This window comes from Apis florea, unplaced genomic scaffold, assembly GCF_048593485.1.
Source record: "Apis florea isolate Af1SG1 unplaced genomic scaffold, ASM4859348v1 contig_1789_pilon, whole genome shotgun sequence".
Lineage (NCBI taxonomy): Eukaryota > Metazoa > Arthropoda > Insecta > Hymenoptera > Apidae > Apis > Apis florea.
Genome location: NW_028256481.1, coordinates 1,076,853 through 1,089,495, shown reverse-complemented (window position 1 = coordinate 1,089,495; position 12,643 = coordinate 1,076,853). Strand labels below are relative to the sequence as shown.

General features: G+C 26.0%; 1 protein-coding gene across 1 annotated transcript in view; it reads left to right on the top strand.

The window, feature by feature from the left end:
* Positions 1-12,643, top strand: part of tau (microtubule-associated protein tau) — a 63,253-nt gene that overhangs the window by 13,518 nt on the left and 37,092 nt on the right. The gene's annotated exons all lie outside the window — the stretch shown is intronic.

Sequence of the window (12,643 nt, the reverse complement as noted above, 5' to 3'; positions counted from 1 at the left end):
TATTAAAAAAATCAGTATATATTAAAACACAAACGTGTCATTACATCCAATTACATGATAATGTATTTACAAGTTCATTATCATTTTGAATTTGAAATAATTTATATACTACGTTACATAATTCTTTTTCCAGTTACTGGCCCAATAAGATATGCGTGTAATCAATAAAATCAGCTAAGTTATTATAATACTAAATTTACTATGGAAAATAGGTAACATGGATAAATATGCGTGTTTATACGTGACGATCTCTTTTTCCATTATCAAATATATCGACATTTACAATGGACATGTATCGTGATATACCATATATTAATTGGATTCATTTTTCTTTAATAAAAATATAATACTTTATACACGAATTTTATATATATATTTACGTTAAAATGAAATATATTTTAATTTACTTAATTTTCACTCGAGTTTTTCCATTTTAATATTTAATTTCAATATTATTATTATTATTAAGAACACAATATGGTTTAAACTTTTCATATTGAAATATCCTGAACAATTTCTTACCTTATTTTAATCTAAAGCGTTTAAAAAACTACACGGATTAAAATACATAACCTAAAAATGGAATACGAGAGAAACGAATAGGAGAGTGGCGTATTGTTCATTGCGTAAAACAACGAGTTAATGGAAATAGGTTTTGATATGTTTTAGCCTAGAACAAACTTTGTCACATTGAGCAACTACCTTTCTATGATATTGAAATTTCTTACCTTATTTTAATCTGAAGCGTTTAGAAAATGACACGGATTAAAATACATAACCTAAAAATGGAATACGAGAGAAACGAATAGAAGAGTGGCGTATTGTTCATTGCGTAAAACGAAAACGAGTTAATGGAAATGGGTTATTGATATGTCTTTCAGCCTAGAACAAACTTACGTCACATTCGAGCGAACTTACCCTTACCACGTTTCGCGTAAACCAGGAAGGGACTGCGTACAAAGGCTGACTAAAAGGGGGCGAGGGGCTGTGAAAGGAGGGGGAAGGTAGAAGAGAGGGTTCGCACGAGTTGCAGACAGGAGAATCGATAATAAAACGACGCGACGTCGCACAGCATCCAATCTTTGCTAGAATGGAATCGTTTTCCTTTAAATGCTTAACCTCTTAAGAGAAGTTAACGCATATTTAAATTAAAATTGGAGAATCTCTTTTGACGAAAAGAGAAAAAAAAAAATCGAAGCATTGATAGTATCTTATTTCACTTTTTAATATCTTTATTTCGCTTCACTATAAATACAATACGTACATTTATAATACATATTTTCTTTTTTATTTATTAATGTCGAAAGATTATTTCAAAGATTAGGTTAGATTAATTATAATTACACGTGTAAATTAATTTCTTTATATATATATTTTTAAAATACATTTTAACAGAAACAAAAAATTATTTATGACTTTGAAAATATTAATCTTTCTCTCTTTATTATACTTAAACTTGATAAATTTTAGAAATGGAACGAATTATTCTTGAATTATAACAATTGTTTCGAAGAAGAAGGAAAATGTATCGATACTTTTCCTCTCCTCTTCCACGATTATTAGATTTAAATACACGTGATAAAATTTGTTCCCATCATGTGTGAAACGATATTAATTTTAACAAGATTCAAGATTATTGATCGTATCATTTATGATCTCATTACGATGATTAAATTAAGTCGTACGTTTTCTGTATGCGTGAAACGCAAGGAATATTTAGAACGAACAGCGAATGGTAAGAACGAAAGTAAAAAGTATTAATAAGTGTCAACTAACGAGTGGCGCAGCTGCTAACGCGAACAAAGCACAAATTTGCATGTGTCCCTAAAGTCCCTAAAAGAACTGTAAACCAACAATGGACGACGAGTACAGGCGGTGAAGAAAGTTGAAGAAATATATTGAAATAAATTAATTCAATTTTCTCGAATATAATAAATTTTGAGGTTAGGTTCGATCGATAAAGCAATGGGAAAAAATTTTTAAACTCGAATATTTGTTTCTATATATTCTTTTCTTAAATATGATTATGATATTATATTTTATTGGCTGTAAAATGTGACACAATTTCTAAATTATCTTTTTATCCTAAAAATATTCTTATTACAAAAGATAATCTCTATAAATAACGCGAATACATTAAGATCTGGATAAGACACAAAGATAAAAATTAGTTTATTTGTGCATGGACAGACGTTTCATTTATTCGCTCACGCAGATGTTCTATATCCTGGTGTGTAGTATGAATATATACTTCCAAGCGCAACATGCATTAATTAAACACTGTATGACTGTTGCATTATGGATGTACTGTCAAAGAGATACACTTTACACGTTTAAGACTTAATTCTCTAATAATCGTCACAATAATTTCTCTTAATTTGTCATTCTTTTTTTTTTTTTTAAATTTAAATTTTTATGAAAAAAATAAAAAGAATAATTAGTTCAACAATGTTTTAATGTAATAATTTTCTGAATTATTAAAACAACGTTTACCATCATCTCTGTGAATCAAAATCCCAAGAGGGTTGCAATGTATTTGAGAAATGGTACTATTTGGGGAATAATATTTTTCGAAGGATTGTTACAATTATTTTATGTAGAAAACTTTATAATAAATATTTCCATCGTTATTTATTTTATTATATCTATGGGAATACGATAAGTTATATAGTCCATTGCAATAGATTTTAAAAAAATATTAAAGATTTGTATTATGTCGATTATGTATATTAATGTTAAATATTTTATATTTTGCTTAACACGTTATTCCAGTATTTTCACATACTTTTAAATATAATATTTATCCTATTAAAAGTGCATTTTTATGCAATTATGAGAAAGAAGGTAAACAATACTTCTTGCGAAAATATTTCCATAATCCTTATTATAAATAATTGACCTCGTATGCAGGAAATGTAAAATAAAATATTCAAAAATAATATCCAAAGTGTGAAGAAATTTTTACACTTTAAAGTAGTAAGTATAAATAGATATGTAATAAAGTGTAATTAAAACAACATCGTTAATATCTTAATAAGGTAACCCATCCTTTTTAAGTTACTTCATACGATTGATAGGCGCACCTCTCTCAATTATCATTAAACATAGTTCTCGATGTCGAGGCGTAACTGATTGTTGCCATATCGTCTTACTGGTAATTGTACGATGTACGGCTAATGGACCAAATCGTTGTCTCAGACGTGAAATCATTCCACGTTTAACGACTGAAAAAAACTGATTACGTCACTGAATAAAAAAAAAAAAAAAAAAAACATTCTTGATTAAACTCGAAATTTCCTTACAACTCGATATCGTTCTCCTTTTTTTCCTTCTTCCACTTTCACTGATAAAAATTGAAGTTATTTCGAACGCAGCATACGAGTTTAAAATTTAATTTGATTCGTGTCGTTTATTTTAAAATATTTAATAGTTATTCAAAAATTTAAATAAAACTTTTACCAATTATTTTTGAAATTAAAAGTGATTCGTTTTGCAAACGTATTTTCAATTCTATATAAATTTCAAGGGATTACATATTTTAATTTGAATTGTGAAATTAATAACGTCCAAATACACATTTCTACATTGCCTCTAAAATTTTTATTCCAAACGTGTTTCGAATTTACCCAATGTGATAATAATTTGACCGCCCGTTAGACAGACACTCCACCAGGCCGACATTTAAGTGATAAAGATACAATTCAAAAGGCACTACACCACACTATCGGTGGAATTCAGGTTACCTACGTAATTAGCAAAGATAACTTTTAAGTGTCGTGAATCGACCGAGGCTTGGTATCTAAATGTGGATAAGTTTCGCGGTGGGGAGAAGACGGAAGAGGAACGGGGAGGATATGTGCGCATCCGCGTGGGCGTGTTTGCACGTAAGATCGTCAAATCCAACCACTTTGAACAAGTATATCGGGTCTACGGTCTTTTGATCCGAGAATAGGCGACGTGTCACTTTTTTCTCTTTTTTTCTCTCTCTCTCTGACTAATTTCCCATGGACTGGTTTGTGTGGATGAATTCTTAATTATGCATAATTATGATTAGGTTTGTAGCGCACATTTATCCTCAATATTGTATCCAACTGTAAATATATGATAATTATGGAGCAATATTATGAAAAGATTGTATACAAGGCTGGTATTTTGATGTAGTTGTGAATATTTTTAAGAAGAAGCAAGAAAAGTATATGAGATTTATTATTGTATTTTGGAGTTGAGATTTATTTGTTAAAATTATAAACTGTAGGTAGGTTGAAGTTTGAAGATTAAACGAAGCAAGATAAGAAATAGAACTTTTATTTTATCTGTATCTCGCTTCTTCCAATTGAAAAACTTGAATCATTTATAAGTTAAATATTATGATATTTTTGTGTTTGTTTGATTTATTATCTCCAAAAATGTTCTTCAAAGATGATAAAAATTAATTTTGAATAAAACATCCGCGCGATAGTATATTTCAAAGTAATAAGTTTTTTATAATAGTTTTAATATTGAAATGGATAAAATTAAAATTTTTTTCATTCTAGGAAATTGTTTATTAAGAATTATTGAGCGATATTTCTATTCTCTAACAATATCTCGTCATTCTTTAAAGATGATTATTTTTACCAACGTGTCAATTCACAATATATTTTTAATTTAGTGTTGTTTGCAATTTTTTCCCTTATCTTATCTTATGATACAATAATTACAAGTATTAATAGATAGATAATTATTCTCTTAAATCAAAAGTAACGAAGTGCATAGCTTTTGACCATAATATAAATATGGGTGTAAATATTTTCTAACGATAGAAGCAAACTTGATTCATTATGATGTATGCAAAACCATAAGCATAATAAAAAGATAAATAGTGAAAAATCCTTTGAAAGGAGGATTTTTTATTCTTTCGATGCGTCATGATTCTTAAATAAATACGCATTGACTGGATATTTTTTAATATTATTAGAACATTATTGGAAAAAATATAAATATAACGAATAAATTTTATGTCTGCTTTTTATGTCTGATAACGTATGTGATCTTTTGTAGTAATTTTTAATAATGATAATATCTTCTTTCGCGACAAATTTAAATGAAAAAATAAATAAATAAATAAAATTTTGTATATACTTTCTTTATATTTTTCAATTATAAAATAATAATTACTAATTTTTGGTTTTATCTTAAGATAAACTTTTTATTCTTCACAATTGATAGGCAAAGAGTAATAATGGTATAAATTATATATAAAATTCTCCAAATTTTCCATCTTTTTAATTCTACACAAATTATTAGAATTATTAGGATCACTTTATCTCTTCGCATATGAAATATTATATAACAATTCTTTGACATTAAAGATATGGTAAAAGTATTTTCCTAAAATTATACCTGCATAATAATACCTGGATTATGCGCTATTTTTATAAACGAATCGAAGAAACAAATGTCGATCAGAACGTTCAACATCAAGGCATCAAATTAATTAATTGTATTCACAACGACCTTGATTATTATGACGTGTATTTATTATATCAGCCACTTCCTACGTTCATTTCCGCTCGACACACGTGAACGTACTTTCATCTTGCTACCTGGAACCCTAATGACACATTGTCTCGTTTGACGAACCGATGAATTGTATTTTGGGAAGGCGTTCATCCGGGACGTGTCGTAAAGCCCTAAGGTTACATAAATGTCACGACTCGTGCTCGTTTATTCGTTTGTCGATGCATTTACAAATAAAGAGGGCCAACGCCCATGTGTAAATTGACATGACACTCGAACAATTGGATCAACGTTCATTACGAATCATGTGGTGTAAGTTCATTTTTAGAAAAAAAAAAAAAAAGAAAGAAAAAAAAAGCGAAATAGAAATTGGATATTTACATATATAATTTAGCATATGAACTTTTTATTCGAGTAGTAAGACACTTGAATTGATTGGATATACTGGTTCGTTACGTGAGTGAAAAAATTTATAAACAATTGATGTTTTTTATTTGCTTTAGGATAGGAAGGAATATTACAAAAAAGAGAGATATATAACTCAAAAAAAAAAAAAAAAAACAGACTTATCATACGTTGATTATAAAACAAAATATTTTGAGCAATTCGAATAATTAGTAATTAACGTTGCATTTAATGTAATCTTCCTAATATTCATTTATTCTCACTTTTAATGAAGGGAAAACGTTCTCACTAAGGGGAGTCCAAACAGATAGAAGATATTATTTTTGCAAGGTATCTTATCTTACCTGGTAATGAATATCAATAAGGAACATGCACGAGGGAAAGGATAAGTTAAATTATCGATTCTTAACGATAACAGAGAACTCTGGCCCGTGGCTCGATTCCAAGGGGGCGTTTACATGGCTTCCATCGTTGTGGATTAGTAATCTTCGACTAGACGACTACAGAGGGGGCAGTACACCCTATGAAAAAAAATTCTTCGCTGTCTTTCGCTTGGTCAATCTTATGTTAAAGTTAATGTCAGATAATGTCAAGACAGTTCTATCTTATTTTATATTATATTTATGATAGAAGAAATGTATGTACGATGAAGCGATATAAGTGGTCGTTTTATAAAATCTGCAATGCTGTTCTACAATTGCATATGATTGATTGCTGAGATGTTGAAATTGAGCGAATTGTGAATTATTTAAAATTATATATTTTTGAATTATTTATGATAGATGTTGTGATAGATAAGATTCGTGAATGAAATTTTATTAAATCCTGATAGAATCATATTTATCATTAAAAATAGATGATAAAGAAAGAAAATAGAGTATGTTGTAAAAGAATTTTGAAATTTTTTGAAATTATAACAATAATTATTTTCAGGAGTAAAATTATTTAATATTCTTTTTTTCTCTTCTCTTTTTGGAGAATATAAAATCAATCGAAATTTGTATATTATACTCGTAATTGTAAATGTAATTATATTTCATATTAAAATCATATTGTTATTAAAATATGTTATGAAAATTGTTATGAAAATGGATTTTGTTGATTATGTAAATGCAAACAGAGGAAATGATAAAAAATACGACATATAATATAAAATTTTCATACCGTACAATATTTCAGAATTATTATATACGTGAAGATAAAATTGTTGTATCAAATTGTTAAAAGTTAAATATTTACGTGCTACAGAGAAAAAATATATCGAGTGAAAATGAATCCGCAATCGGTATTGAGTTTATCTCCGTCGGTACATTTGATTTTAAATAATCGGAGAAAGTTATCATAAGTGTAAATACACAAACTTTCGAAAGCGAGTATTCTTACCGCAAGATGGTTGGAAAGACTAGTATTGATTTTATCATAAACGAGATTGTTTGTGATTTTGTCGTACAAATAACGACTGATGGTATAATTAAGTGATGAAATTTATTTTATAAAAACGAATTTTAATTTTATTAATTTCATTCATTCGAAAATCAACATCAGATTTAACAAAATTTACTTTTTTTAAAATAATGAAACGATAATTATTATAAATATTATATAACATGAAAAAATAAAGTTTTTCAATAATCAATATTTTATAACTTTATATATTTTGCTTATTATTATTAGAATATTTAAACAAAAATCATTATTATTTAAATATTTTTATTTATAAACAATATGATAAAATTTTTTGATATTAAAAGTGAGACAGTTATTGCATAGAGAATATAGAGAATATAGAGAATAATATATGTCACTAAAACAACTAAGAAGATACTAAAACTTTTTATCACCAAAAGCAATTTTTGACGAAAATTGTGCTCAGAATTCTAAAATGTCAGAGTTAACACATATATATATATTGTAATAATCGTGTGAATAAGCTATTTGTTTGCAGTTGTTCTTGAACTAAATTTACTATTCTCTCTTTTTTTTCTTTTTTTTTTTTTTTGAATATTTTATTTTAAATATTAATTTCTCATGTCAGTAAAAATATTTACTTATTTGTTATGTATTGTATAATAATACATATTTAAAATAATTATATACTAAAATTAAAATTATATTTTTTGAAAGTGTTAATTGACAAATTTATAAGTTAAAACTGAACAAATAAAAATAAGTATAAAAATTATTAATCTTTGTTGTTAATGGTTTTTGATAATTTAAAATAATATGTATATAGTTTTAAACTACTAACTATATCATTTATTAAAAAGTATAATATATTAATATAAAATTGGATTAAAATCTGATTTTTAAATTTACAAAAGTCGAATTTTGTGAATGTTTTCTCTCTCTCTCTCTCTCTCTCTCTCTCTCTCTCTCTCTCTCTCTCTCTCTCTCTCTCAAGAAATATTTATTATAATTTATAATTTTAATTTTTGGAATTCTTCAAACTTAAATTCATAATCAGTAATAATAATTTGGTTTGTAAAAAATTTAATTTTTATGCAAGTTATTCTTTTCATGGATTTCAAGAATTTAAAATTACAAAAAAAATTTGTGAAAAAAATTTAAATGATTTTAAATGATTATAATACTTAATACTTATAATTCCCTACATTGAAAAAAAAAAATATTCAACGATAGCAGGAATAACTTCTTAATTTATAAAAATCAATTTAAATCATCAGATTATCGATGTAAAAAAAAAAAACATGACATTAGAAAGAAAAGATTTAACGATGGCAAAACCAGTTTATTAATTTACACATTTAAACCAAATAAATAGAAAAATTACAAAATATTATTTCATTTTTATTAATATATTTTATTAATGTACAAAATTCAATTTTTACAACAATTTTAATAACGATAAATCTTCGTTTTATTTCAGGTAAAAAGAATCAAATCCTCATTGTCGAATTAAAAGAAGTTATGCAGTGAAGCAAAATCTCCAACAGCTAGTCGACAACCGTGAATTTGATATTTTCTACAAACAATATGGTCACGTATGTAACATTTTATTATTTTACCATCGATCTTCTCGTATCTCTGTACAAGAATGTGGCGCCTGTGGGTCGCGACTCAACCCATTAGTTCGTCATTTGTCGATAATATCGCCACTTGGAACATGGCATTAGGGTATACCACACTGAGAAATGAATGAAACAACTGTTTCATTGAACAAGTTTGACTGGATCTTTATGCAGTTAACAACATGTAACGATGAGTCGCGAAATAAGCAAGGGATATCAATGTTGGGCTTACAACTACTGGATAATTAATGAATGGAGATACAGACAAACTCTGTAACAACTCTATACAAATTTGTTAATTCCTTCTGTGTATCAATGTGAAAAATTTTACGAATGGAACTTTATTATTATACTTTTTTTAACTTTCGAATTGTTTGACACATTTTTAGATGTATTATTTTAGTTTTGAAAATTCAAACCAATATTTAAAAAATTAAAATTTACCTCTCTAAGTGGAATTTTTATTTCTAATATCGTCATTTTTAGGAGAGAATTGAATATTAGTAACTTTTATAGTTATACATTTGAAGTGTCTATAAATCGAAATATAAATTGAATTATATTTATATTTTTAGGTTAGGTTAGATTAGATATATAATATTAGTACTGCATTAATAGTGATAATTGAATTCAAAGAAACTTTTACAAGTCAAATTTATATCAGCAATTCTAACTATAATAATTATATAACAATCTGTCAGTAATCAACCATTTGATATATTTGTTTCAACTAATAAAATTATAGTAATATATTTCGAGTGCTCGAAAACAAAAGTAGATACTTGTGAATGTTCATTTTTCTTTTTTATTTTCTACAATTGGAAAGCTATCAACCCTTTCCAATGTTCCATAGAATTTTTATGGATCGAAAACTTTGGTAAGATGAAATCTCTATAACTGGAAGATTTTGTTTCCCTTTTTTTGAAATACGAGTTGCCAAGGTTCTAGCATGTTATGATTCTCGAAATGTTAGTCTCGTGACTCCCACTGAGCGATATTTATCAATGACTAGATAACATATTATTAAGCGAATTATGGACACGGTGATAAAAATTTTATTATCCTACCATACGTGCATTATAAAAAATTCTACTTTGTGTTTTATATTTTTAAAGGTATTCTACGATTATAAAATTGTTTTACTTCTACTTCTAAAATAAATCAAGTGGATCGAATACCTTAAAATTTTAAGTTTTAAATTTTTTATCCTTGAAATATCAGATTACTGATAAAATATTATTTGACGCTAATATGACAGGTTAATTAATACAATTTTTAAAATTTACGAATTTATGTTATCAATTTGAAAGAATTAATTTTTTATAATAATGTGACTTTATACACAGGACTGTAAAATTAGTAACAAACTTGATGTTTAATAAAAAATAATACGTCTAATTGTCAATTAAAGTATTTCACTTATCAAATAACATTTCGTCTCGGACTTACAAAATTTTTTTTTAATATTTAAAAAGTCAAAAATCTTATGTCTGCATACATTTGTATTGTTACATATAAAACATAGAAATCAAAATTATACTAGAAATACTTATGAACAAAGGAACTAATATATTAATTTAACATATTTTATTTTGTAATTCATTACAAATCATATTGTATAAAAAAAAAATTATGATCAATTCTTTATGAATCTTAATTAGAAAGAAAATTTAAAAAAAAAAACCTTTAAATTTTTTATAAATTCTCAAATAATCGTGCAAATGAATCCTTGAATGGTTCATCTTGTATAAATATTTACACAGAGATGTGTTATCAAATTCTTTAGGAAGAGAATTCTATCAAAAATTTACTAGGAAGTTCGAAATATATCAAGCTAACTGGGGTGCCATCGCATCAAGGTAATAACACCGGAATTAAAGTGGTTCGAGACTAGAAAAGGGTGCGCCATGCTTTATTCGCGCTACAGGCGCTTCGACCCTTTCGTGCTTACAAGATAAATGTATATTTGCCTGTAACGAACGAGAAAAGTTACGGTAATTAGAATGAAAGCGAACGACATGTTTAACTATTTTTTCTTTCTTTCCCGAACTGCTGAAATATCGTATTAAGTCGAAGAGATACATAAAATTAATTAGGGTTAGAAAGATTTGTGGAGATATGTATTATTAAATGAATATAGAATATATAACAAATCATAAGGAAGTCAATATTAAGTTTAATATTACTGAAATATATATATATATATATAATAGGAAAATAGAAAAATGTTAGATTGAAATTTAATAATTGTGTGAATTAATTGAAGGACAAAAGTATTCACATAATAAAATTTTCATATAATAGAATAAGAAACAATCAGCACTTCAATATTTCATTCTCTTTAAATCTAATCAATCATCTAAGCTCTTTTTTCAAAATTATAAATGCCTTGAATTTGTTGCACCTTCTTTTATTCAAATTTTTTAATTATATCATGATTTATGATTTCCTTGGTAATATATCTTATATGTACTTGAATTTAATATTGAATTATTGTAAACAGAATTCATTTTACAGAAAAAAATATGTATATACATATTTTAATAGAAAATAGCAAATACACATATAAAAAAACATTAACACGGCATTTACAGAACATTTATATAACTCTGTGACGAGGCAGATTCTACTATTTTGTATTGTATATATTTTTTTGCATGAAAAAATACTTATGTAGAAATTTATTCTACATAACGCAACGTTGTATATTTATATAACGTTGAACATCAATATAATTGTATAGAATATTATTCCTTATATTTCATTAACTGCTATATTAACTGCTGTGTCATAAAATAATTTAAAATATATTTTAAATTTTTGATTATTGTTTGTTGATTATTAAAAACATAATTGATTATTAAAAAAAAAATACATTAAAAATAGTTTTATCACACTCTTATCATAATTGATTTTTCGTTGCTGTCTGAGCTTGCATTCTTTATTAGATATTTAACTTTAAAAAAAAAACTTATAAAGTAAGTACAAAAACTTTCAAGTTAGTTGATAATAATAAATTCAAGATTTCGTTTAAAATAAAACTTTGCTAGATTACCAAAGTTTCACTAAGTTATCACTAAACTCGAATTAAATTCCACACGAACAATTTTCCATCCCAAAAATCTCAACTTTTCAATTCACTTTCACGTTCGTCAAGTGTACACTCTCAACAAATCTCCGATTACATAACTGCTTATCGCAAGAATAAACTTTTTCCTCGTTCACTCTCTTTTTATTACAAATTCTTGTTAGTAAAAAATAAATTTGAATAGTATATCAGGATTACAATATTATATCATGATTGGCCAATTATCGAAATCAATTCTTAATTAAATAATAATTTGAATAAAATTTTTATTTCATTTTTTATTTATTTATATACGTTATTTTATCGTATTTATCTATTAATTTCATCATAAATATGAAGAAATTCTTCCATTGTGGAATTTCTATTCCTAAAAGTCATTTTTTCTTTATCTATGTCAAAGTATATTACTTTTCATACTTTTCGACTAATGCACTTCTTAATCTCAAACAAAATCTGTATTTCTTATGTACGACAAACTATTATTGCTTATCTTTCATTTCCTATTAAATGAAATAATCAATAATTTGAAAAATGAATCATTTGAAAACATCATTTGTTTTTTAACGCGAAAAACTTTATTGTTCGTTATTTTTTATCTATTACTTGAAATAATCACATTTGA